At 41.2% G+C, this 24,540-nt stretch overlaps 1 long non-coding RNA gene and 1 pseudogene across 1 annotated transcript; one reads left to right on the forward strand and one right to left on the reverse strand.

The window, feature by feature from the left end:
• Positions 1 to 6,226: 6,226 nt before the first annotated feature.
• Positions 6,227 to 19,350, forward strand: Gm35163. Its single transcript, XR_377583.2, has 5 exons — positions 6,227 to 6,267; positions 6,376 to 6,567; positions 11,998 to 12,100; positions 16,984 to 17,048; positions 18,910 to 19,350. It is a non-coding gene; the product is annotated as a predicted gene, 35163 (long non-coding RNA).
• Positions 23,054 to 23,895, reverse strand: Gm7783 (predicted gene 7783; annotated as a pseudogene).

Consider the following 24,540-nt stretch of genomic DNA (forward strand, 5'->3'; position numbering starts at 1 on the left):
GTGCTGTGACTTGGACTGCATCTCAAATCCTTGGACTAAAGGCTCCATCTCCTTATACTTGGTGGTATAAGCCTTGAATTGGGTGACAAACTTGTTTTGTTCCTTGATATATCCACAGTCTGTTCGATTCTATGAGGACAGGTGGAATAGGGGAACACAGCAGGAATCTGAGGGATGCTTCTGCAGGGGCTGGCTATTCAAGATCACATAGAAAGGACACCCACCCATCTAACCTGCACCTGCCCTAGAACTCCAACATAAACTCTGGAAGATAATGAAGTCTACTCTTGTTGCAGGCATCCAGTGATATTTTGTAATGGCAAGCCACCCTAGAAAAAGCAGGGAGGGAAAAGTATTGATGGGGTCCTGAGCTTGGGCTACCTTCAGTACTGGCAATCATCAGCACAGATGAACTGATATAATTCCAGATAACACATTAAAAACTAGGGCCAAACCTCAAACTCAAAAGAGCCTGAGCCAAACACTGTAAGGAAAGTAGACAGGGACAAACCCTGACCAAAGAGAAGCCTGTGTCAGACCCTAAAATGAGAGAGTCTAGGTTCCTTATTCAAATCGTTCACTATAATCCCTTACGTCCCAGCTGAACATGATATCTTGTATTTCCGCTGATAAAGGCTAGACCAACTTTGCCCATCCAAGTCACTGTGACCTCACTCTAACTTGATAATCTCGATGTTTTAACACTTGGTCATGGCACCACTTCTGCTTACTCATTTTTATGTCTGAGTTCTACTCAGGAAACAGCCCAATCTGGCCTCTTTCTGTGAGTCTGACATAGGATGCATCCCTTCCTGTACTCTAGCAAAGTCTTCCATTAGGCTATCTCTGTACTCATTATATTACTTTATATTAGTTTCCTTATTAACTGATCTATGCATCACTCCTAGGTCTGTGAGTTTTATTTTTCCCTGGAAGAGAAGAGTAAGACATCTGCTCATTCACTGTCAAGGAAGCTTTGTCCATGTATTCATGGGTCCATCTGACTGGACTCTACACAGTTTCCATCAAATACACACACACATCCAAAGCCTGACCATAAAGAGGGTCTGACTTAGTATCCTCACCCATACTGCCATCCATAACTGCCAACTGTTCTGGGCAGCTTTTCCCTGCCCTAGTGGCTTTTCTACTCTTTTATTAGCTCATGCCGTCTTCTGTTTTCAGCTCTTAAAACACAGACTGATTCTTAAGGGAGAGCTGAGGAGTTAGGTGTGAGTGAACATCAATCAAAGGTTCTGTTGTCCTAACCTTAAGTATTTGCATCCCAAACTCCTTAGATGGTTCACCTCTCTAAACCTCTTGAAGCTTCTTCAAATATATCTTTGTTCATTTTGTGCTGCTTGATAATTATTTACACTTCTTCACTCTCTCCGACTCGCTTTTTAGAACTGCTCCCAGCAATTAAGAATTTCTCAAGAAGCAATACAAGAATATTAACTGGAATTCACCCACCTGCTCCCTGCTCAGATATGGACTGGGGCCATGAAGTGAGTCCAACAGGAGAGAATTCACGAGGTTAAACTTGGCTTTTGGGAGAGGAATTTTTTACTGTTATCACTCCTCAGGTTTTATTAGGCTTTGATCAATTTCTAATTAAAATAAAAAGCATGAATCCTCACATGACAAGGGGAAAAGGTGATTTCTAAGTGAAGTATTGAATGTTTCATCTCTGTAATGCTCACTCAGTCAAAACAGATCAGAACCCAAAGCACTGAGTAGTAATTTTGCCCTACACTTTTCTTTTAGGTATGAACAATCCCAAAAGGTTCCTTTGAGTTTTTATTCCATTCCTTGAGATCATTGTGGGAAAAAGAAATATGCTTCAGATCATTTGGTAAAAAAATGACTAATATTAATTTCATTTCAGACTTTATAAATATAATTTTATATTATTCACTTGAGATTTATTACCTTCAGAATTCTGCTTTTGTATAGCATAATAATTGATCTCATATTTCTCAGATAAACCAGTAACAAATATATCATCATGATACAGTGTTACTCTGTAATAAAATTATTTGTTTGTGTGAAATACAAAACATAAATTTATTTAATCAAATACCTTTAGAAGACAAGAAAGGAGAGAGAAGGAAGCATGATTGATTTACAAAACAATAGTAAGATCAACTTCATGCTCATGGGTAATTAATAGAAATGCCAGTTTACCAGAAAGCATGGGTCTTTGTTTTGTATACTTAAATATGTGTCTCTAACAAGATATTCATAAAAAACCTCTAGAGTTGTTTTATATTTCCTAATATCATATAAATTATGTTTATGCTGAAAGCATCTGTAGAATTACTAAGCTGGAGAAGCCTCTTATAAACCACTTATCCAGTTCCTCATTTTACATATACAGAAATTGAAAAAAGATTAGGTAGATTCTTAGTGTCCAAGCTACATTCCTACTCCCTTGCATGGTATTTGCCTGCTTCAAGTGGAATCATATTTTATATACACAGATTCTGCTTATGCTCCTCCCATACTCATCACAGAGTCTTGAGAGACCCAAGAGAACTAGAGAGGAATTCCTATCTATTAATGAGAATCCTTGTCCACAAAGCTGCCATTTGCACATCTGGTAACAAACCCTAGAAACAACCATCCCTACTATTAGCCTCGAAGAAGCCTGACAACTTCTGCTGAGTCTCACCATGGGTTCTCCTTCCTTTGTAGTGTGTAGTGTTGAATTCATACCTGTCATTTGGTGTGTGGATGCTGTGACACAGTCCAGGCATGTGATGGCTTCACTTTCCTTGTAAAGCTATGGGAAGGAGGATCTAAAAACTAAGCTAGAGTGATGACTGGGTATGAGGGGGTACTTGGAATTTACAGGGAAGAAAGTTGGCCTGGAAGTGGAGTCTGAGCTTTCATTCCAAACTTGCTGCTTGTTACATGGTGGTGGGTTAGCTAGTTGAACTTCCAAGAACCAATTTTATGAAAAGGTAGACTAAATGAATATTTTACAACACAAAACTTGAAACAAATAAGTGGCTGTTGGGGTCAGTGAGATGAGTCAGTGGGTGAAAGTGTTTCCAAATTTGATGACCTGAGTCCAATCCCTGATACAACATGGTGGAATGATTGAATCAACTCTCATAAATTGTCCTTTGACTCTACATATCATTGCGAGTGCAAGCACACACACACACACACACACACACACACACACACACACACACACCCCTATATAAATGAAACGCAATTGCTGGGATATATATATATATATATATATATATATATATATATATATAATAATGGGATATATATATGAAAAGCTGCATATATGTATATATATGTATCTCCTAAACAGTCCAATTTCAGATTCATTGAAAACATTTTGCTAAGTATTGGTGAAAATGTGGAGTGCCAAGAACTTATATATTGTAAGGGACTACTTGAATTAGTTCAGTTAGTTCAGAAAACTGTTTGGTAACTTTAGAAATGTATTTACAACTTATGATCTGGAGCTCAACTCCTGCAGATATTCATTCTAAATGACCTCTTATACATACCAAACACACATGAGCAGCTTGCCTCATAGACATAAAAGACTATATTATATTACTCCATGCAATGTTTCAACAAAAGAGAAATAGATCTGTGGTGATGCCTCTCAGAGTAGTGTTTAATCTGGGTTAGTTTGGGTAAAGGGTGTGAGCCAACTCCATGGAATCTCAGACTCCCTAGTGCCCATTTCTCCAGATATGCATGCCTTAGAATTCACTGAAAATGTGGACACTTTGTAGTTTCTAAATCATATGTTGATTACAAGAGAAATAAGACAGGCATGGTGGCACACACCTTTTATCCAAACACTCTGGATACATAGGCAGGCAGATCTCTGCCTGGCTGAGGGACACAAAGAGGTCTAGGTTATCCAGGGCCACAGAGTGAATCTCTGATTCAAATAAGTAAGCAAGTAAGTAAGTGAATGAATGAATGAATGAAAAAGAGAAACTCATTTCTTTGAGGGAACTAAATCCTGGCTGTAGGCAGAATTCTCCCTGTAGTCAGTTAGTCTGCTTTTCTTGGATTCAGGAATCTCTTAAGTCATCTTCAACTCAGATTGTCAGTGATTGTTTAAACAAGAAAAAAAAGTAAGGTGAAAATTTGGGAATGGCTGAGTAAAGTTAACACCAATTTTTATCGCCCAGTATTATGACTGTCAATGGACCCATTAACATGAAAATGATTCTAACCATAAAAACCCTAAATTGCTGCGTCAAGTCCCTGCTTTTCTCACCTGAGAGCTATGGTTACCTGGTGCATCATAACACTGATTGTAAATTAGGAAACTCATTTTACTTCTATCTGCAGAGACATGAGCTTCAAGAGGGCATGTTGGAGAGGATTTTACAATTCAAATTGAGTAGCACCGAATTTTACTCTTCAGTGAAGCTACTCTCTGTGATTATAATCAGAAACACACTCTGAGTTTACAGATCACCTGTGTGTAGCTACTATAACTAGAAAGATTCAGGATAAGTTATGATTTAAGCATCTAAGTTCTTTAGGACCAGATAAAATCAGCAGCTACTGAACTGGCATAGTTGGTGGCAAGCAAGATGCTGTCATCCACACATTAGTGGAACTTGTCTTCCCATAGATTCCAGCATGGACAGAATTCTACATCATTTTTAAAATTACTACTGCAATGAAACACTATTACCAAAAGCAACTTGGGCAGAAAAGCGCTTATTTTATTTTATAGTTTGAAGTCTATCACCCAGGGAAGTTAGAGCAGGAACTCAGAGCAGAGACCTGGAGGCATGAGTTGAGGCAGAGGCAATGGAGGAATTCTGCTTCCAGGTTTGCTTTCCATGGCTGCTCAGTCTGCTTTCCTATATAACTCAGGATGACTAGCCCAGGGATGGTGCTCCCCACTGTCATTGTAGGATGCATCTGCCCACACCAATCATTAATCAACAAAATGCCCCAAGGGGCTTACAACCTCATCTTAATGGAAGCGTTTTATCAATTAAGGTTCCTGTTCAGATAATCTAGCTCTGTCAAGTTGACATAAAAAGTAGCCAGGTCATCATGCTTTACAAAAAATTATAGAACTGAAGCTTCTAGTGTATAATTTCTCTCTCTCTCTCTCTCTCTCTCTCTCTCTCTCTCTCTCTCTGTGTGTGTGTGTGTGTGTGTGTATGTTTGAGTGTGTGTGTGTGTTTGTGTTGTGTGGCCATGTGCATGTGCACACATGTGTATAAATATACCCCCTAAAAGTCAACTAATCTGGTATCACAGGGGCTCACACAGGCTGGACCACCAACAATGGAGCCCGCAGGAGGGGGACCTAGATGCCCTACACATTTGTAGCAAGTGTGCAGCTTGGTCTTCATGTGGGTCTCCTAACAAGTGGAATAGGGGATGTCTCAGTCTCTGGTCCCTGCCATTGCATCCCCTTCCCCCTACCTGGACTGCCTGGTTGGGTCTCAGTGAGAAAGGATATGTATGGCTAGCCTTGCTGGAAGTAGACGCCCCAAGGTCGGGTGGTACCCAAGGATGGCTTCCTCTCTCTGAAGAAAAGTAGAGGGAGTATTGCAGGGAGGGATTTGTAAAGGCGGGGCTAGGAAGAGGATGGCAGCTGTGATTAGGATGTAAAGTGAATAAAAAAATTAAAAACAAAACAAAAAATTAAGATACAAATCATGGGAAGAAGTAAAGGAATTAACACTTACTGAGTTCATAACATGTGTTTGGGATTTTATTTTTCCCCTCATTTTATCCTAATGCACCCTTCCCTTTTTCTAGTTTAAAAAAATAAAGGTTCCATGAATATAAAAGCTGAGCTCTTGCTAAGACTTAGGACTTACTCCGACTCAGTCTGACCCTAAGGCTGTTCTCTATCTCAGTATCTTTCTGCATCTTTCTCTTATAGAAATGGATATTATATTTGTTAGATATGAAGAGTCATCCATAACTTAAGGGACTGAAATAAGTTCTAGACAAGTTATTTTAAGAGATGGTACACCTCCCTTTCTTATGAATCCAAGTTTTTTCTTTATGTTTTATTTTTTGTGATGGAGTTATGGCTTCAGCTATACTTAGCTATTTGTAACCTCCCCCCTCCCCCACAGCCAGAAATCAGGCTGAACAGGTTTGACTGTTATCACCAGGAGATCATCGGGGTGGAGCCTGCCGCCCTATCATTCTGCCACTCCCACTGCTGCTACCTGCGGCCTAGCTGTTCCAGAGTATTCACGTGGTCACCTGCAGCTGGACACCGAAGATGATTTGGTGGGAATGGGCCCCTCCCCCTTCTTTATAACCCCGTGTTTCTGAATATTATAATTGAGCTTTGATCAGGATCTTGTTTTAGCTCTGTTCTTTCTCTCATCCATCTAGTTTCCTCTTTCAGCCCGAGTCTGCTGCTTCAGCCATACCCCATTCCTTGTGAGCCGCTGGACAGCCCACAACAGTTTGGTGCCTGAACAGGGACCTGAAGAATGGCAGAAGGACGCTGAGAGGACGCTGTCCGTGTGGAGCTCCACGGGAAAGTAAAGGGTCTTTTGTATTGGGCATGGGAGCAACAAACAGGTACACATGCTAGTGCTAGCTTAAAATTTCATTTTTAAAAGTGTTGCTGAGGGTGTGGTAGGATACGAACTAAGCTTGAATCAGCACTAACCCAATGCTGGATCTGCTTAGGTCAGCAGCGAATTAATTGGAACTAGAAACTGGAATCAGGTGGTTGTCCCCAGCTTTCAAGAGCTGTCTTAGGTGAGAGAAAGTAGGGTTTGAAATTATGAATCAGGCGGTTGTCCTCAGATTCCAAGAGCTGCTTCAGGCAAGAAGAGTAGGGCTTGAAGTACAATTGGTAAGAAAGTTTTAGATAGGATATATTCTTGTTGTCCATGGTTCAAGGAAGAAGAAACACTAGATTACAGAACCTGGGAGAAAGTTGGTGAGGCTTTGAAAATCACTCAGGCAGATATTTCACCTTAGGCCTCTGGGTGCTCATAAAAGATGCCATTGAAAAGGTGATCTCTCAGGGGTTGGACTGTACCCAGGCAGAGCTTGTAGAATCTCAGGAAGAGTGCCTATCAGAGAGGGCCTTCTCAGAAAAGGGTCCTCTTAACTCTAAATTTGATAGATGTGGAAACTCTGATGATGAACTAATTTTAGACAAAGATCACTCAGATAGAGGAGCTGCCAATTAGTTTGATGAGAATTGGCCTTCTTGCGTGTCTCCCGCTCCACCTATGGTCCACACCTCGGGAGATGCTACTCATAGGGACATGTAACTAAGCAAATTTGAGTTTGAAATTAGGCTTCAGAATTTGACTAATGAGCTTCGGGAGCAAAAAGGATGTCAGAAGCGGAGAAGAGTAACTCTTCTGAAGTATACCAAGTGCCGCTAGAAAGAGCTATGATTTAGGCTCGTGGGAAAGGACAGAATATGTCTGATATGCTAGCCTTTCCTGTGGTCGAGGTAGTTGACCAGCAAGATACTAGAGTCAGACATTACCAGACTTTGGATTTCAAGTTGATAAAGGAGTTAAAAACAGCTGTTGTGCAATATGTCCCTTCAGCGCCTTTCACTCAAGCATTACTGGATACAGTTGTGGAGTCACACTTAAACCCCCCCCCCCTCCAGATTGGAAAACTCATTGTAAGGCTACCCTGTCAGGAGGAGATTTTTTGCTTTGGGATTCTGAATGGCGAGACGCCAGTAAGAAAACTGTCGCTTTAAATGCTCAGGCTGGTAATTTAGACTGGGATAGCAACATGCTTCTAGGAGAGGGTCCATATGAGGGCCAGACAAATCAGACTGATTTTCCCGTTGCAGTGTACATGAAGATCGCAGTGGCTGCACACCGTGCTTGGAGACTGTTACCAGTTAGAGGGGATATTGGTGGGAGTTTAGTTAGCATTCGGCAGAGTTCTGATGAGCCTTACCAGAACTTTGTGGATAGGCTGTTGATAGCAGCTAGTAGAATCCTTGGAAAGTCTGACACGGGAAGTCCTTTCATTATGTAATTGGTTTTTGAGAATGTTAACACAATGTGTCGCGCTGCGATTCAACCGCACAAAGGACATACAGATTTGGCAGGATATGACCGTCTTTGCTCAGACATCGGGCCGTCTTGTGCAACTTCGCTGGGGACCCCTGTACAAGCAATATTCTCACAGAAATGAGGGAATAATGCATGTTTTAAATGTGGAAGTTTGGATCATTTTAAAAGTAATTGTCCTAAGAACAAATGTGCCGAGAGTGGGCAAGCAGGCCGTGCCCCAGGAATTTGTCCCCAATGCAGAAAGGGCAACCACTGGGCTAGGGTGTGCAAGTCTAAGCCAGGCGTTCTGGGCCGCCCAGTGCCAGGAAATGAGGGAAGGGGTCAGCCCCAGACCCCTACTTACTCAAAGAAAACAGCTTATGGGGCTATAAATCTGCTGCCCAGTCAAAAAGATCAGTTTTTGAGCTTGTCAGGTCAAATCCAGGAGGTGCAGGATTGGACCTCTGTTCCACCACCCACACAGTATTAACCCCAGAAATGGGAGTCCAAACTCTGCCTACCAGAGTCTTTGGACCTCTACCTGTAGAAACTTGTGGATTTCTTTTAGGACGAAGCAGTTCTATTGTCAAAGGCCTGCAGATTTATCCAGGTGTTATAAATAATGATGATGAGGGAGAAATTAAAATGATAGCTGCTTCCCCTCATGGTGTTACAACTGTACCTGCTAATCAGAGAATTGCTCAACTTGTTTTAATCCCTTTACATCAGTCACCGTATAGATTCTTTAAAAATGAGAGAGGACAAGATGGCTTTGACTCCTCTGGTGTGAATTGGGTTCAATCTATTACTAATCAGAGAACTAACTTTAAATTGACATTTGATGGAAAAAGCTTTGAAGGATTAATAGATACTGGAACCGATGTAACAATCATAAGAGGGCAGGACTGGCCCTCAAACTGGCCTTTGACTGATATGCTAACTCACCTTCAAGGAATTGGGTACACTAGTAACCCAAAACATAGTTCCAAATTGCTAACCTGGACAGATGGGGATGGAAAATCATGAAAAATTCAGCCGTATGTTATGTCAAATTTGCCTGTAACTCTATGGGGAAGAACTCTCTTGTCACAGATGGGCATTATAATGTGCAGTCCTAATGAGATGGTGACTGAGCAGATGTTCAGGTAGGGACCTTTGCCTGGTTATGGGCTAAAAAAGAAGGGACAAGGAATTAAGACTTTTGAGGATCCTAAACCTCACTCTAACACAAAAGGTTTAGAGTATTTTCAGTAGTGGCCACTATCTTGCCTGCATCCCACGCTGATAAAATCCAATGGCTTAATGATATTCCAGTGTGGGTCGATCAGTGTTCTTTACCTAAAGAAAAAGTAGAAGCCACTTCTTCGCTAGTGCAGGAGCAGTTAGAAGCAGGACATTTAGTAGAATCTCACTCTCCTTGGAATATACCAATTTTCATTATCAAGAAAAAAATCTGGAAAATGGAGACTGTTACAAGATTTAAGAAAAGTAAATGAGACTATGGTACCTATGGGACCTTTACAACCTGGGCTTCCCTCCCCAGTAGCCATTCCTAAGGGATATTATAAATTGTGATAGATCTGAAAGGTTGTTTCTTTACTATTCCTTTGCATCCAAAGAATTGTGAAAGATTTGCTTTTAGTGTTCCTTCTATAAATTTTAAGGAACCTATGAAGAGATATCAATGGACAGTCCTCCCACATGCATGGCTAATAGTCCTACCTTATGCCAAAGGTTTGTGGCACAGGCCATTCAGCCTGTGAGACAACAATGGCTGATGATTTACATCATTCATTTCACAGATGATGTTTTGATGGCAAGAAAAAAAAAAAACAAAAAACCCAGGATTTGCTTTTGTGTTATAGAGATTTACAAAAAGCTTTAGCTGAAAAAGGATTACAAATAGCTTCTGAAAAGATACAAACTCAAGATCCTTATAATTATTTGGGCTTTAGACTTACTGATCAAGCTGTTTTTCCCCAAAAGATAGTTATTCGCAGAGACAACTTAAGGACTTTGAATGATTTTCAAAAATTGTTAGGTGATATTAATTGGCTTCGCCACTATTTAAAGCTTACTACAGGGGAGTTGAAACCTTTATTTGATATTCTTAAAAAGGGAGTTCTGATCCTACCTCCCCTAGATCCCTAACCTCAGAAGGATTGCTGGCCTTACAACTAGTGGAAAAAGCTATTGAAGAGCAATTTGTCACTTATATATATTACTCCTTGCCATTGCATCTGTTAATTTTTCATACGACTCATGTGCCTACAGGATTGCTATGGCAAAAGTTCCCTCTAATGTGGATACAATCGAGGATTTCTCCTAAACGTAATATCTTGCCATATCATGAAGCAGTAGCCCAGATGATTATCACTGGAAGGAAGCAGGCACTAACTTATTTTGGCAAAAAGCCAGATATTATTGTTCAGCCTTACAGCATAAGTCAAGACACTTGGCTGAAACAGCATCGTACAGATTGGTTGCTTGCACAAATAGGGTTTAACGGAACTATAGACAGCCACTACCCTCAAGATAGGTTGATAAAAATTTTAAATGTACATGAGGTGGTATTTCCTAAAATGACTTCCTTACAGCCCTTATATAATGCTCTATTGATTTTTACTGATGGCTCCTCTTAAAGGGTGAGCTGGATATCTTATTAATAATCAACAAGTAATCATAGAGACTCCTGGCCTCTTGGCTCGGTTAGACAAATTAACAGCAGTACTGAAGGCCTTTCAGTCTGTGCATGAAGCTTTTAATATCTTTACTGATAGTTTATATGTTGCACAATCAGTACCCTTATTGGAGACTTGTGGTACGTTTAACTTTAATACACAGTCAGGATCCTTGTTTTCTAAATTGCAAAACATCATTCTTGTCCGGGAAAATCTGTTTCATATTGGCCACATATGATCTCACTCTGTTCTTCCTGGACCTTTAACTGAAGGCAATGATTGCATTGACAGAGCTCTAATAGGAGAAGCCTTAATTTCGGAACTTATTTCTTTGGCCAAACGTGATCATGAAAAGTTTCAACTCTCTAGCTATACCTTAAGACTCCAACATAAGACCACTAAGGAGCAGGCGAGAATGATTGTAAAACAATATCCTTAATGTATTACATTATCTCCAGTGCCACATTTAGGAGTCAATCCTAGAGGTCTTATGCCTAATCATATTTGGCAAATGGATATAACTCATTATGCGGAATTTGGAAAATTAAAATATATACATGTTTGTATCAATACTTGTTCAGGATTTCTTTTTGCTTCTCTGCATACAGGAGAGGCTTCTAACGACATAATTGATCATTGCCTACAAGCCTTTAATGCCATGGGATTGCCTAAACTAAGTAAGACAGAAAACGGGCCATCCTATTCTAGTAAAAATTTTACTTCATTTTGTAAAGAATTTGTCATCAAACACAAAACTGGAATTCCTTAAAACCCCATGGGACAAGGAATAGTTGAACGTGCTCATCACACCTTAAAAAATTGGCTTTTTAAGACAAAACAGGGGCAGTTATATCCCCCAAAGTCACCAAAGGCACATCTTGCCTTTGCTTTATTTGTTCGAATTTTTTTGCAAACTGATATTAAAGGTCAATCTGTAGCAGATCGCCACTGGTATCCAGTTACTTCTAGTTCTTATGCCATGGTAAAGTGGAGGGACCCACTAACTAATGATTGGAAGGGTCCAGATCCGGTTCTAATCTGGGGAAGGGGTTTGGTCTGTGGTTTTTCACAAGAAAAAGATGGAGTGCGATGGCTGCCTGAGAGATTAATTCGTCAACAGGACACAGATCCTGAATCTTCAAGTAAGTCTGACTCTGGTGAAGGCTAAAAATCCTCTTTAGCCAAAAAGTCAGTTCAGAGCACAGGCTCCATTCCCAGAGAAGCTGTGGTCTTCCTGCAATTCTCAAAGCCAGCCCTTTCTCTCATCTGACTAGTTCCCTCTCTTTCAGCCTGAGTCTGCCACTTCAGCCATACCCTGTTCCTTGCAAGCCATTGGATGCCCTGTGACTGCTATTTCTGCTTTTAATGTGTCCTGCATTCCTGATGTTGAGGGTAAGGCTCAAGGAGTTGGTGATGTGTATCAACTTTGCTAGTGTCCATCTCACTGGGAAACATATGTCTTAACTACTGACATCTTGAGTTTAAGTTATATTCAGGTGTGACTTGAGCCTCATACTTCTTTGACTTTGCCTGTTATTTTTCATGGGAAATGCTGGAGGGTATTTTCTCTGGCAGTGTTGCAGGCATGATTGTTGGAACAAGGATGATGAGAGTAAGTACAAGACTCAGAATTTTGTTCTTTTTCAGTCTCTCTTCTAATGAATGTCTAAACTTGACTTGTAGTTTTGTTAGTTTTCTGTGTTAACCTTTCTTACAGAAACATTTTAGTCTGTTAAATGAAAGGTGTGTAGAAGGATATTAAATAGCACATACTTTCATATGATTTTTCTGATTTATAGATTGCTTTTGGTTCTCTGAATTGATTATATATAGCAGCTCCACCATAGAGGCCATGAATTCCAAGCTAGTGTTTAAAAATATGGGAGGGGGAAAGATGTATGTTCTGTGAAATTTATACTTCTTATCACTGTATACCAAGCATCTTATCACCATTTAGTAAGATCTTACTAAATAGAACCAAGTTAATTATTACAAAAGAGGTAATAAATACATTATCATCAATTTAGGCACCTCTGAACATGATGTGGTTTGGATGATAATGTCCCACATAGGTTCATATATTTGAATTCTTGGTCCCCAGTTAGTGAAACTATTGGGGGGGGGATTAGGAAGTGTGGCCTTGCTGGAGTAGATAGATATGTTACTCGGGTTGGTCTTTGAGGGTTCAAAAGACCTTTATCATTCAAAGCATGTTATGCCTTCTGGTTGCCATTCTGAAAGGTGAGCTTTCAGGGGCTGCTCCAGTCACCTGATACCTGGAACCTCTATGTTATCATTATGTAATTTATCCTTCTGAAATGCTAAACCTAAAATAAACTCTTTTCTATATGTTGCTTTGGTTGTAATGTCTCATCACACCAACAGAAAGGAAACTAGCAGGGAAGTAGTTTAAAAAAAATAATTGTACTGGGGCTTTTAAGCCCAAATTTCTAGGCTCCCTCCCTCAAGTTTAAATTCATTGAATTATTGATTTTGTTTGCAGAAGCAAAAATAGTCCCGTCTGTCACTGGGCACACTTAAGAATGTCGATTCCGCTGTCTGATTAAGTGTATTTGGTATTACCTTAGGAAAAGCAGAGTAGGAGCCTAAGAAAATGAGCCATTAAAAGAGACTTGCTAGCACTAGAGAAACTCAGAGTATACTAGAAAACTCATGAGAAATGCTTGAAATATAGAATTCTGTCCATATATTTCATTTATTGCAGGACAAAGAAATGGATTTGCAGGTCTATGAAGTATTTCTTAAGAAATCTATTGCCTTCTTGACTTTTAATTTTATCAGATCAAGTGGAATTTGCTGTAGTTTATTTTACCAAGATTAATTTGCACTAATCTGTTAAATCCCAAACCATTTGAACTTCATCACTATATCTCTAATGTTGACGTGAGAGATTGTTTACTATTAAAAGACTTTCAGGAGTTTGAAAACTTGTCTGAAAAGTACATTTAAAGATGGAGTGCCCTTCTTTCAAAAAGTGCATTTTATCTCAGGCTTATTTTAAAATTAGATTTGTGTTGATAATTTTATTTGTGTGTCATTAGAGCGGTAGTAGAGGAGGAAGCCTGAGGAAAGAGGGTAGCAAAGACCTAAGGATAATGCCACTGACATATTTCCCTTTATGACGATTCATTGTAATTTATATAATTCATAAATAGCTCCAAAAGCTTATGACTAGGCATCCTTGATCCTAATTAGAAACAATGACCAGCAAATATGGCTTTGACTTGGGAGAATTTACAGTCCAGTGAAGGAGGGAGACACAGAATGCTTTAGTACCACCAACTGATATGCCAGCAGTCCAGGTAATACATCACATAAGTCATCTTGCTATGTTTAAGAAAACAAAAGCCTGTATTTCTAGAGATATTACAAATGAATGGGAACTTGATGGCTGCCCAGGAGCTGGGAATGGGATGGAAGAAAGATTCCAATCCATGAAGAATGTGTAAAGGTAGGGTAATGGAATAATGATTAGTAATTATAAAAGTAAGATTAACTTGATGGGCCTAGACCATAGGAGTCTGGGTTATAGGTTACTGGGTCAAAGGTGCTGATTAGTGTGGATTTAAGAAGTTCATAAAACACCATTTTAATGACAATAATAGTTTTCTTGGGGGCAGTAATCATAACAAGAGTGTGGCATGACAGGGGAAGGACTATGTATGCTCTACTGGTAAGTTTTTATTGTCACCGTGGCATAGTTTAGAGTGTCGGGAAGAGAAAATCTCAACTTGAGAAAATACCCAGATTTGACTGGCCTATGGTCATTTCTGTGACAGGTTAACTAATGAATAATATGGGAGAGTGTAGCAGGAATGGTGGTCTGCCTCTATGTAAATGTCTGGGGCCATACAGTGGACTTAATTGAGGACTGCCTGAGAGACCAAGGATTGCTGGTGCTGACAATGCCTGTCAATCAGGAACTGCTGTTTAGAAGAGATGCTTTCTAGAGACCAATGGGGCTCGGTGGAGGGTATTAAAGGAGCTTGCAGCAGTGCTCAGATGAGCTTGCTGTAGCATTTCTCATCTGCCCTCAGAGTCTGTGTTGTTGACTCTGTACCATCTCATCTCCAACCCTCAAGGGCCGGTAGGGTCAGGCAGTAAGTAGTTCAGGGCACAGGCAACAGGAGTGAGGGCTCAGCCCACTCTGAATAATACCATCCATAGTCATGAGAACTGACTGAGCATGAGCCAGAGAGTGATCCAGTAAGCAGCCTTCCTCTGTGATTTTTGTCTTCAGGTTCTTCCCTTGAGTTCCTGTTGCAAGAAATATTAGAGAGAGAGAGAGAGAGAGAGAGAGAGAGAGAGAGAGAGAGAGAGAGATGGCAAGTTCTCATGATTGTCATGCTACTCTCTGCTCCTGACTGGGCATGCTATTCCCAGTTCCAGTTCACTTGTCTCTGGAGTTGCTAGTTCCTTCTCAGCCATAAAGCCATGTGGTCAGCGGTTTCACATTCCAGTAAACCGGTAAAACAAAACTCTCTTGTGACTTATAATTAACAAATCAGACTTATATATCGATAAATTCTCAATTCACAAGATGCCCACAGAATAATTTCTGTGCCAACTGATACTGATACAACCTGCCCACCTAGATTAGACAAGTTACCCCAATTATTTTGTCTCTATATAATAGCATATCTACCTGTGGCTATTCAAAGCCATGCTGGTTCTGGATCTATCTATCTTTCTTCTTCTCCCCCTCATGAGTTTCTCTGTCCCTGCAACTCTTACCCCCACTTCCTTCTTCCTGTCCTATCACAGGCCTCTTGCTGCAAAAATATTTTAATGTCATTGGATAGGGAAAAATCCTGCCACAACTTCCTACCTTAACTTCCCTCAATGTTAGACTATGACCTTAAAGTATAAGTTGCAACAGAGCCTCTGTTGCCCAAGTTGACTTTAGTTATGCTGTCTTAGCACAGCAACAGAAAAGAAGTTAGGACATAAGGGAAGGACAAGATAGCCCCTGTAGCAGTAGTGCTTCCACAGAAGTAAAAGCAGAAAAAATGGGAAGATAATGATGCTTAAGAGGTAAAGGGCAGAAATAGAAACAACAGAACTTATTCTCAGAACACTGTTTTGTTTGAGTTTCTATGAGAAGCAGATGACCCTGAGACAAGTGTGTGAGTGGAGGAAGCATAATTCTAGAAGGAGAAGTAGAGATAAGGGGAATAGTGAGAAAGTATTACATGGGAAACTTTTTATTGGAAAACAAAATACACACATCTACTCAGTCCAGAAAGAGAACTCACAACAGACCAATGACATAATTGTACCCAAGTCCAACTTGGCAAATGTTTTCTTTGGAGTTAACTAGCTTGTGTGTGGATGAGAGGTCACTTAAAGAAGCAGGTATGACTAAAAATCAGCAGCATTATTAAAAAGTCCATCATACCAACATATATAATGACCCATGAAAGAAGTGTCCTTGGAGTTCTTTGCATACATTGTAAGCAGCTAGACTTGCCAGAGAAATGCCTTCATAGCCTGACTGGTTAATCTCTGTCAGCTGTTGTTTGCTGTTTCTAACTTTGAGAAAGGCCCTGGTGATTTCTACAATTATCTTGTGAAGTTTGGTTACTTCCTGTATCTCATGAACATCCTTCCTCCTTTCTAAAGGGAATTTTTAATTTGGAGAAAACTGTTACACAACAGGAGGGACAAGAACTACCAATGCTACATGGTAACCCGGCGACTGCTGCTGAATCTTGATGGGGGGCATTCCCAGAAACCATGCAAAATAGGTTCCTCTGAGGAGTGAGACACTGGGATAGTTTTACATTTCCTTTCATCTTCACATGGGGTAGTAGTTACTTTTCTTGCTTCTCAAGAGAATGCCTGGCCAAAACAACCTGAGGGAAGGTGTTATTTTGGTTCACAGTTTAAAATGGTAAATCCCATCACAGCAGAAAAGGCACCATAATTTCATTGGCTGAGTGTTTGGTGGCAGGAGCATGAGGTGGCTGGTTGCATCATGATGGCAGACAGGAAGCAGAGTTTGAAAGAACTGATTCTTTTAGGATAGTTAGGAGTACATGCTAGCCACACCATGCTTTAGGTAGGTGTAGTAGATGAGAGAAGAGGACAATCTCTTCAATCCAAGAGATGGGTGGAAGCCAGGCTGGGAAGGCATACAAAGAAATACTTAGATGAAAGGAAGCTTAGTTGTGGGAATAGCGTCTGATGGTTTCGTTTCTCTGTGTAATAAGAAATAAAGATGAGGTTAATGCTGTGATTTGTCTTCCTCACAGATCCATAAGAACAGAAAGCATCTCTTGACTACTCAGTCTCCCGCATTCATCAGTATGGCTGAAAAGTAAGACTCTGCCATAGGTGAACAAAATGATTGAACTAAAAATGGATGATACTCTATCTAGATTAAAATTATACATCTCTGTATGACATGCTCTCAGTAACTTAAATGTTAATTATTTGGATACTGAAGATTAAATAAATAGATTTAGACTATATTTGGCATACAGAATATTCAATCAAAAGTAATATGACATTTGTTGGAATCATAACTCTGGTCTAAGAAAACATACTTTAAAGCTCCATTTCCCACAAGTGATTCTTAAATCTTACAATTTGCACCACCCAAACAAGAGCATAGAAAAATTTCCATCATAAGGTGATATGGTCTCACACTGATTTTTTTTCCTTCCTATCTGAAGTAAATGTAGCTCCCAACGTTTTAAGAGGGGGTTATTCAATGCTGTTAGATTTAATTTTTTTAAACCAAGTGTTCCAGTGTCAGGAGGGATAGCTAATTTCACAGAAAAGAGATTAATATACAGCCAGTTTCTGAGAAGCAGAAGAAAGACCAGAAATCAATAGAGTGAGGTTTAATCAAGACAAATGGAAAGTGATTCACTAGGGAAAGATCAAATTTGAAGGCAAAAAATAAGTATGAAGTATAAGATTGTAGGTCAGAAGTTGTGTGTGTGTACGTGTGTGTGTGCTGTGGGGTGTAGGGGGACAGGGGGGAGGGTGAGAGCCAGAGACCGGCCAGAGTTCCTGTGTTCTGGGCAGGCAGACACAGGAGGACTGCCGGACGCTTTCCACTCGGCCCCTGGTGGGCATCTGGCTGTGTGAAGCTACTGACCCCACCAGGCAGGGGATGGACAAGGGGCAGCTCCTGATACCAGGGGCCCTGGGGCTACACCCTTGGCTCCAGAGATATGGGAGAGAGGGCAGAGGGAGAGAGGTTCTCACGCAGGCCAGAGTCCTTAGTCTGGTCCATGACTGGAGCACAGGAAGGCCTTCTGACAGGAGATTAGGCATGGTAGTTAAGAGAAAGCCTATCCTATCGTCCAAGCACAGTGGGCCTTGATGAACAGAGACAGTCTATGGTTTTAGAGCTTTACTGTAGAAAGGCGGGGGGGGGGGAGAGGGGAGAGATAAGGTAGAAAGAGAGACTGGCCATTGCCAAGATGAGAGAAGGGGAAAAGGAGAGAGAGAGAGAGAGAGAGAGAGAGAGAGAGAGAGAGAGAGAGAGAGAGAGAGAAGAAAGGCTAGAGAGTAAGAAAGCTTAAAGAGAAAGGAAGAGTAAGAGGGAGTGAGTAAGAGAGAGAGTAAGGAAAGTAAAAGCTTAAAAGAGGGAGGAGGGGCCAAGCAGCCCCTCTTGTGGTGGACTTGTTATCTTGTTGTTGGTAGGTAACTGGAAGAGTCTAGCCTGAAAGTCAGAAGCTTGGGGCATTGTCTACGTGACTAATAGCCACAGCTTCTCCTGTGAGGACTGTGGGGGCGGTAACTTCGACAGGAGTCCAGGAGTCCAGGAGACATGAGGGAGTGGCGTCCAGGTGATTGTTGTCAGTAACTTAGGTGTGAATTTAAAATCAGAAGCTACAATACAAAAGGCTAAATACCACGCAAGAAAACATTAACCGATATATCATAGATATGATCCAGGGGTTAAGATTCTTTCCTTCTTTTCTTTCAGTATTGCAAGGCTCACATAAAAAAACAATATTTAGCTAGCCAGTGACCTTCAGCTTGTGAATCTGAACTTAGTTGTAAGCTTTGAAAAACAATTACGGCACAACAAAAGCAGCTCATGAAGTTGGAGCATTATGCAGTCTGTGACAGCACACTGGACCAATGATCTTCCTTACACCTGCTCCTGCTTTACCTCTCAGCTTCCACTGTGCCTTGACTGTTTCTCTTTTCTCCGTCAGGACCGACTTCTTCCCTGCTCTAGCTGCAGAAGTCTAGTCTATCAATCTAGGCTAGCCTGAAATGAAATCCTGCTGATGAAGACTTTCTTCATTTCTTCTATTGTTCCCAATATCCTCACTACCTGCTGTTGGGTTCCCCTTCCCTCCCAAGGGGTAAGTTAAGTTGGGAGGAAAGCAGTGGAATAGGTATCAGGGGAAGAGGTACTTCAGTCTTGCCTTGGACAAACCTGAATCTAGATATTTCAAAATCCCCCACATTTAAGAAAGTCCATCCATAGCTTGTAAGAGCACAAAGTCGAACATACATTGTGTGAGACATGTCCCAGGAAAATAAAACATGCCTGGGGAATGTCGGACCTCAATAGGATTCTTAAGAGAAATCAAATATGTCTGCCCCATTATCTGTGTATTGTTTGTAAGCTCCAAATGCTTGGTCGAGGATCCCAGAAGGCAAAAGTAGACAAGCAAAAGGCATCTGTTTAGTGGCTCATATTTTTGGACATTGAATTCAATACCTCACTTAGGACTCCTGTCTAGGGGATTATGGGACAGTGGGCTGCACACAGACAGCCTGGTTCCCAGTCGAGCATAGGTCTTGAACCCCAGAGCCTTGACCTCAGAGATTTCCACTTGCATGGGAAGGTAGGAGTTCAGCCATGCCTCCTGGGCACCTGGCTCCTGTAATCTAGCTACAACCTCCCACAGCTCCCCTGCAGAGAGGTATGTGGCATCAAGCCCTCCCACATGCAAATAAAGTTTACCCAAACTCTCAATCCAAGCCAATGAGAAGTAACTGCTGTCAAACCCTGAATCATCCCCCAAACTGTGTATAAGTCTGATCAAGGGAATAAAGGTATGCAAGAACTACTCTGGTCAGCTCTCCCAAAGCGCTGCCTGAGGTCCTGCCGCAGTCCTCACTGGCTAGTTGGCTTCTCATCGCCCAGTTTGACACAACTCAGTGCAGGGTGCATGGAATTATGGCAGGCAGAGTTGGAGGTGGAGCCTACCAGCACAACGAAGCGGGGAAGCGACTTCCCCTCCCTGCCTCCATTCGCTTCTCTTTGCTGGAAACGTTGCACCAGGCCTGGTGGAAAGAGAGGCCCATTGGTCTTGTAAACTTTATATGCCTCAGTACAGGGGGACGCCAGGGCCAAGAAGTGGGAATGGGTGGGTAGGGGAGTGGGGGGGAGGGTATGGGGGACTTTTGGGATAGCATTGGAAATGTAAATGAAGAAAATACCTAATTAAATAAAAAAGAAACGAGGTGGGCAAAAAAAGTGTAAATATTAAACTAACATTAATTAGATAGAAAAAAAAAAAGAAGAAAAGCTTTTGGGACCCAGTGACTCATGTAGCAGGAAAGAGTTCTGGAGAAGTTTGAGGCCATCCTGAGTTTTGAGTTATAGAATGTAAAACAATATGTGTTGGTGTTACCAGTAGTTCAGAGTGGATGTTAGTGCAACCAGTCAGGAAAAGTTTAGTAAAAAAAATCACATCTCAGGCCCTGTAGTTTGAAGCAAGGTCTTGCCAACTGCTGCAAAATATACATCATTCTAGCCCTGGTTCCTGGCATGTTCCTGAGCTTTGGGATATACTGAAACATTGATTAGAAAAGACATTTGTATTCTTTGTCCTGCAATTTCCTGATTACAGATTACCTGTATTTAAATAGGAAGAGAACTATTTACTGCTGACATCTGTCAACAACCAGTGTGTCATTGGCCCTAATACTTGTTGATTTGTCAAGAGTTTAAAGTTCGTTTGTACATTTTAAGTACTTTGGCAAGTTTAGCTCAGATTTAATGTCCCTCTTTTTTACAAAGTTGCTTGAACTATATTAATTCCAAGTAGCAGAAATTCTCTTACAATGTTTAAGTGAAGGCAAAACAACACTTAGTAAGTGTAAAGTGTATCTTGGCAACTATTGAGTGACAGGAATGACTATGTCAGGGTGTGTCTGCAGTTGGGGCTTTTTCTGATTCTTTACTTGTTATGATTTGTTTTCATTTTCACCTCTCTTTCTCATGACGCCCTTCCTCGCTCACCTCTCTTCATTTTTTTTTCCTGGTTAGACTCCTCTGGCTTATGTATCTCTCCAACTATTCCATCTACTATAGTCCCGATTCTCATTTGCTTTCAGAATCCAGTTTGTAGTAAAGCAAACCTGGGTGATCTGAAGTCATTGTCAAGTCTAGATAATGTAGGAAAGGGGTATGCTCATTACTTCAGGTGTTTCAGTCCACTTGACTGTGTCTCATGAGTTGTATTTGCTCTCACATCATTACTGTCTCAGACAGGTTGAGGCTCTATGACATTGGAAGAGGTGGTTATGGAATGAGAGGAGGTGGCTGGATGGACAGCAGGTGAGGGCTAGGAGGAGATGGCTGGAGAAGTGTCTTTTAGGTATTTATTCACTATCAGTACTCTCTTAACTTCTTATAGAATAACAAGAATCTGGAATATTCAGTTCTCAGTAGATGTTGCTAACAAGTCACCCTTTGGCTCCATTATTCCTACTACTCTCTACTACCTTCTGGGAATTGGAGCTTCCAGTTATCAGCCTGTCCATTGCCAAGTACCTCTATTTCCTACTTACCCATTTAGTGAACTGTGGAGTTCTCACTTGGTATAGGCAACTCACTATTAGAGTATAAGGTGTGTGCTAAGTGACCTCAGGTAGCATTATCTGTCTCATGCTGCTGGCAATACTCATTGACTTCAGGCTTCGATCACTCTTACCTCTGAATAGTAGGTGAGTGAGTTCTCACTTCATTTTCTTTAATTATTTTTTTATATTTGCTTTCTCCCCTCCTTCCCTCCCTCTTTCTGTGTGTGTGCTCCAACTTTCTGATTCTGAGCTCCACAACTCTACATTTTGATTTGTTGTGTGTGTGTGTGTGTGTGTGTGTGTGTGTGTGTGTGTGTGTGTGTGTGTGTGTGTTTTCCGTGATAGTCTTCATTTGTTGAAAAGAGAAGTTTCCTTAAGGGGGGCTGAGGTCTAAACTTTTCTGTGGCTCTGACTTAGTTCTGATTTTTATTGCTGTAATGAAATAACATGACCAAAAAGTAAATTGGGAAGGAAAGTCTTTGTTTGGATTACACTTCCATACCACTGCTCATCATGGAAAGAAATATGGACAGGAACTCAAGCAGGGCTGGAACCTGGAGGCAGAGGCCATGGAAGAATGCTGCTTGCTGACTTGTTGCTGATGGCTTGCTCAGCCTGTTTTCTTATAGAACCCTTGATGACTAGCTTAGGGATGGCACCATGCACAATGGGCACAAAGGATCCCCTCCTTCATCAGTCACTAATTAAAGAAACTGCCTTACCTGCTTGCCTGCAACCAGAACTTATGGAGGCATCTTCTAAAATGTAGTTTCATACTCTCATATGACTTAAACTTGTGACAAGTTGACATGAAGCTATCCAGAACTAGGTATAAGAACAAATATCTATGGATTATTCTGGTTTAATGAAAGTTATAGATTTTTCTCCAAGTTCCATGACTCCAATAGCTCTGGATAGTTGGTTAGATTTCCAATACTAGCCATGGTAGTGGATCTTAAGCCTAATCTGGGAGCTGTTGTTTTCCACCAAGGTATGCATGCCACTTCTGTACATTTAAAGTTATTATGTCACCTACTCTTTGTGGTTCACAGCCATCCTACCTGAACAGGATTATTGCTTGCTATCTTCTTTCCAAGGCTTGTATGGCACCTTTTGGTATCATGGAATCTAGTCTCTAGAAAGGAGGCTTCCAGAGCACTTACAGCTTAGAGGCCTCTGGATCATGTGTCTGAAATGCATGGTTTGTTTAACAATAGGGCCTGACTTTTGACTACTGTGTGCAACCAAGTGTAGTAGCAAAAGTTGTCACGCTTTTGGAATCTCTTGGACAATCCTGACCAACAACTTAAAAGAGGAATTTTTATGACACGTGTTGAAGATTTTTATTAGCTTTTCGCTCATAAGATGGGGATCTTTGTCTGCCCAGATAGAAAAATTTTATTTAACTTATGTACATATACTTATGTATTGACATAAGTGTATTTGGACATTTTTAGGTAAATAGTAATATAATTTCTTATGAAAATTTCATGCATCTTTACTGTTACATTATCCTCCTCCTTTCTTTCTTTTTAAAATTTTGTAATTATATCTAGGTACAGAAAATTTAGTGTACATTTAACCCAATTTAGTGGCGAGTTCTTTAGCCTTTGCTTTTTCCAGCTTGGCAATGCGAGCCACAGACTTAGGACCAGGACATTGCCTCCCCAGTGGCGACAGATCTCATCATATCTGTCATTATAATTGGTCCTAATAGCTTCCACCAGCTTAGCCAGAGCACCCTTGTGAAGGCAACAGTGGTGCATGTCTTCCTGTGGACCAGGTGCCCCAGCCTGGTCTTTCCTTTGATGATGCCGTAGGGCACCCCCATCTTTCGACACAGGGCAGGTAGGAAAACCACCAGCTCAATGGGGTCTACGTCATGGGCAATCACCACCAGCTGAGCCTTCTTGTTCTCCACCAAGGTGGTAACTGTATTGACTCCTGCTCGGAGGACATGCGGTCTCTTAGTTGGGACGTTGCCTTTGCCAGCAGCTTTCTTCTCAGCACAGGCCAGTAGCCTTTGCTTCTTCTCTAGCTTTGTCTCTGGCCTGTATTTGTGGGCAAGCTTAAGCAGCTGAGTAGCTGTCTGCCTGTCCAGCGCCTGGGTGAACTGGTTAATGGCAGGAGGGACTTTGAGCCGCTTGTAGAGGATGGCTCTTTGCCGCTGCAGCCTGATGTAGCGGGGCCATTTGACGAAGCGCGTTAAATCTCTTTTGGGCTGGATGTCCTGTCCAATGCCGAAGTTCTTGAGCCTCTTCTCGAACAGAGGGTTGACCACTTTCTTGGCCTCCTGCTTCTTGACGATGGCGGGGGCCGGGGCCACCTTCTTCCCCCAGGCCTTCTTCCCTTTGGGCATCTTGCTCGGCTGCTGGAGAGACATCCTCCTCCTTTCTTTTTCTGTATTTAAGTCCCTATCTTTCATAATTAGAACCCCTTTGTCTTGTTTCCCACATTTCCCAATTCAGATGACTTGTTCCCTGATATCCCTCTTTCCTCCTTCCCACCAGCTATTGTTCCTTTGTATACTGATTTCCACAATTACTCCAGGATAAATACTCACATGTAATGCCTATACTGGATAATCATTGCTGTTGACTTGACACACTTGAGAAGATGAAACTCAATTAAGGAACTTCCTGTATCAGACTGGCCCATGGGTATTTCCACGGGACACTTTCTTGATTACTAATTGCAGTAGAACAGCTCAATCTACTCTGGGTGGTGCCATTCCTAAGCAGGTGGGCCTAGGCTGTGTAAGAAAGTTAGCTGAACAAGCTAGAGGAAACAAGTCAGTTTCCTCCATGGTCTTTGCTTCATTTCTTGCTTCCAGAACCTTTCCTTTGTTTCCTTGGTAGTGAACTATAACCATGAGCTAAATAAATTATTTCTTTCTTAAGATGCATTCATTCCTGGTGTGTTAGCACAGGAAAAAAAGAAAGGAAAGCAAAGCAAAGTGAAACAACTCCTATCATATTTGAAAGTGAAATGAGCCTTATCTTGCAAGCCACTTAAAGATAGAC

The sequence above is a fragment of the Mus musculus genome, chromosome 6 (assembly GCF_000001635.26).
Source record: "Mus musculus strain C57BL/6J chromosome 6, GRCm38.p6 C57BL/6J".
Taxonomy (NCBI): Eukaryota; Metazoa; Chordata; class Mammalia; order Rodentia; family Muridae; genus Mus; species Mus musculus.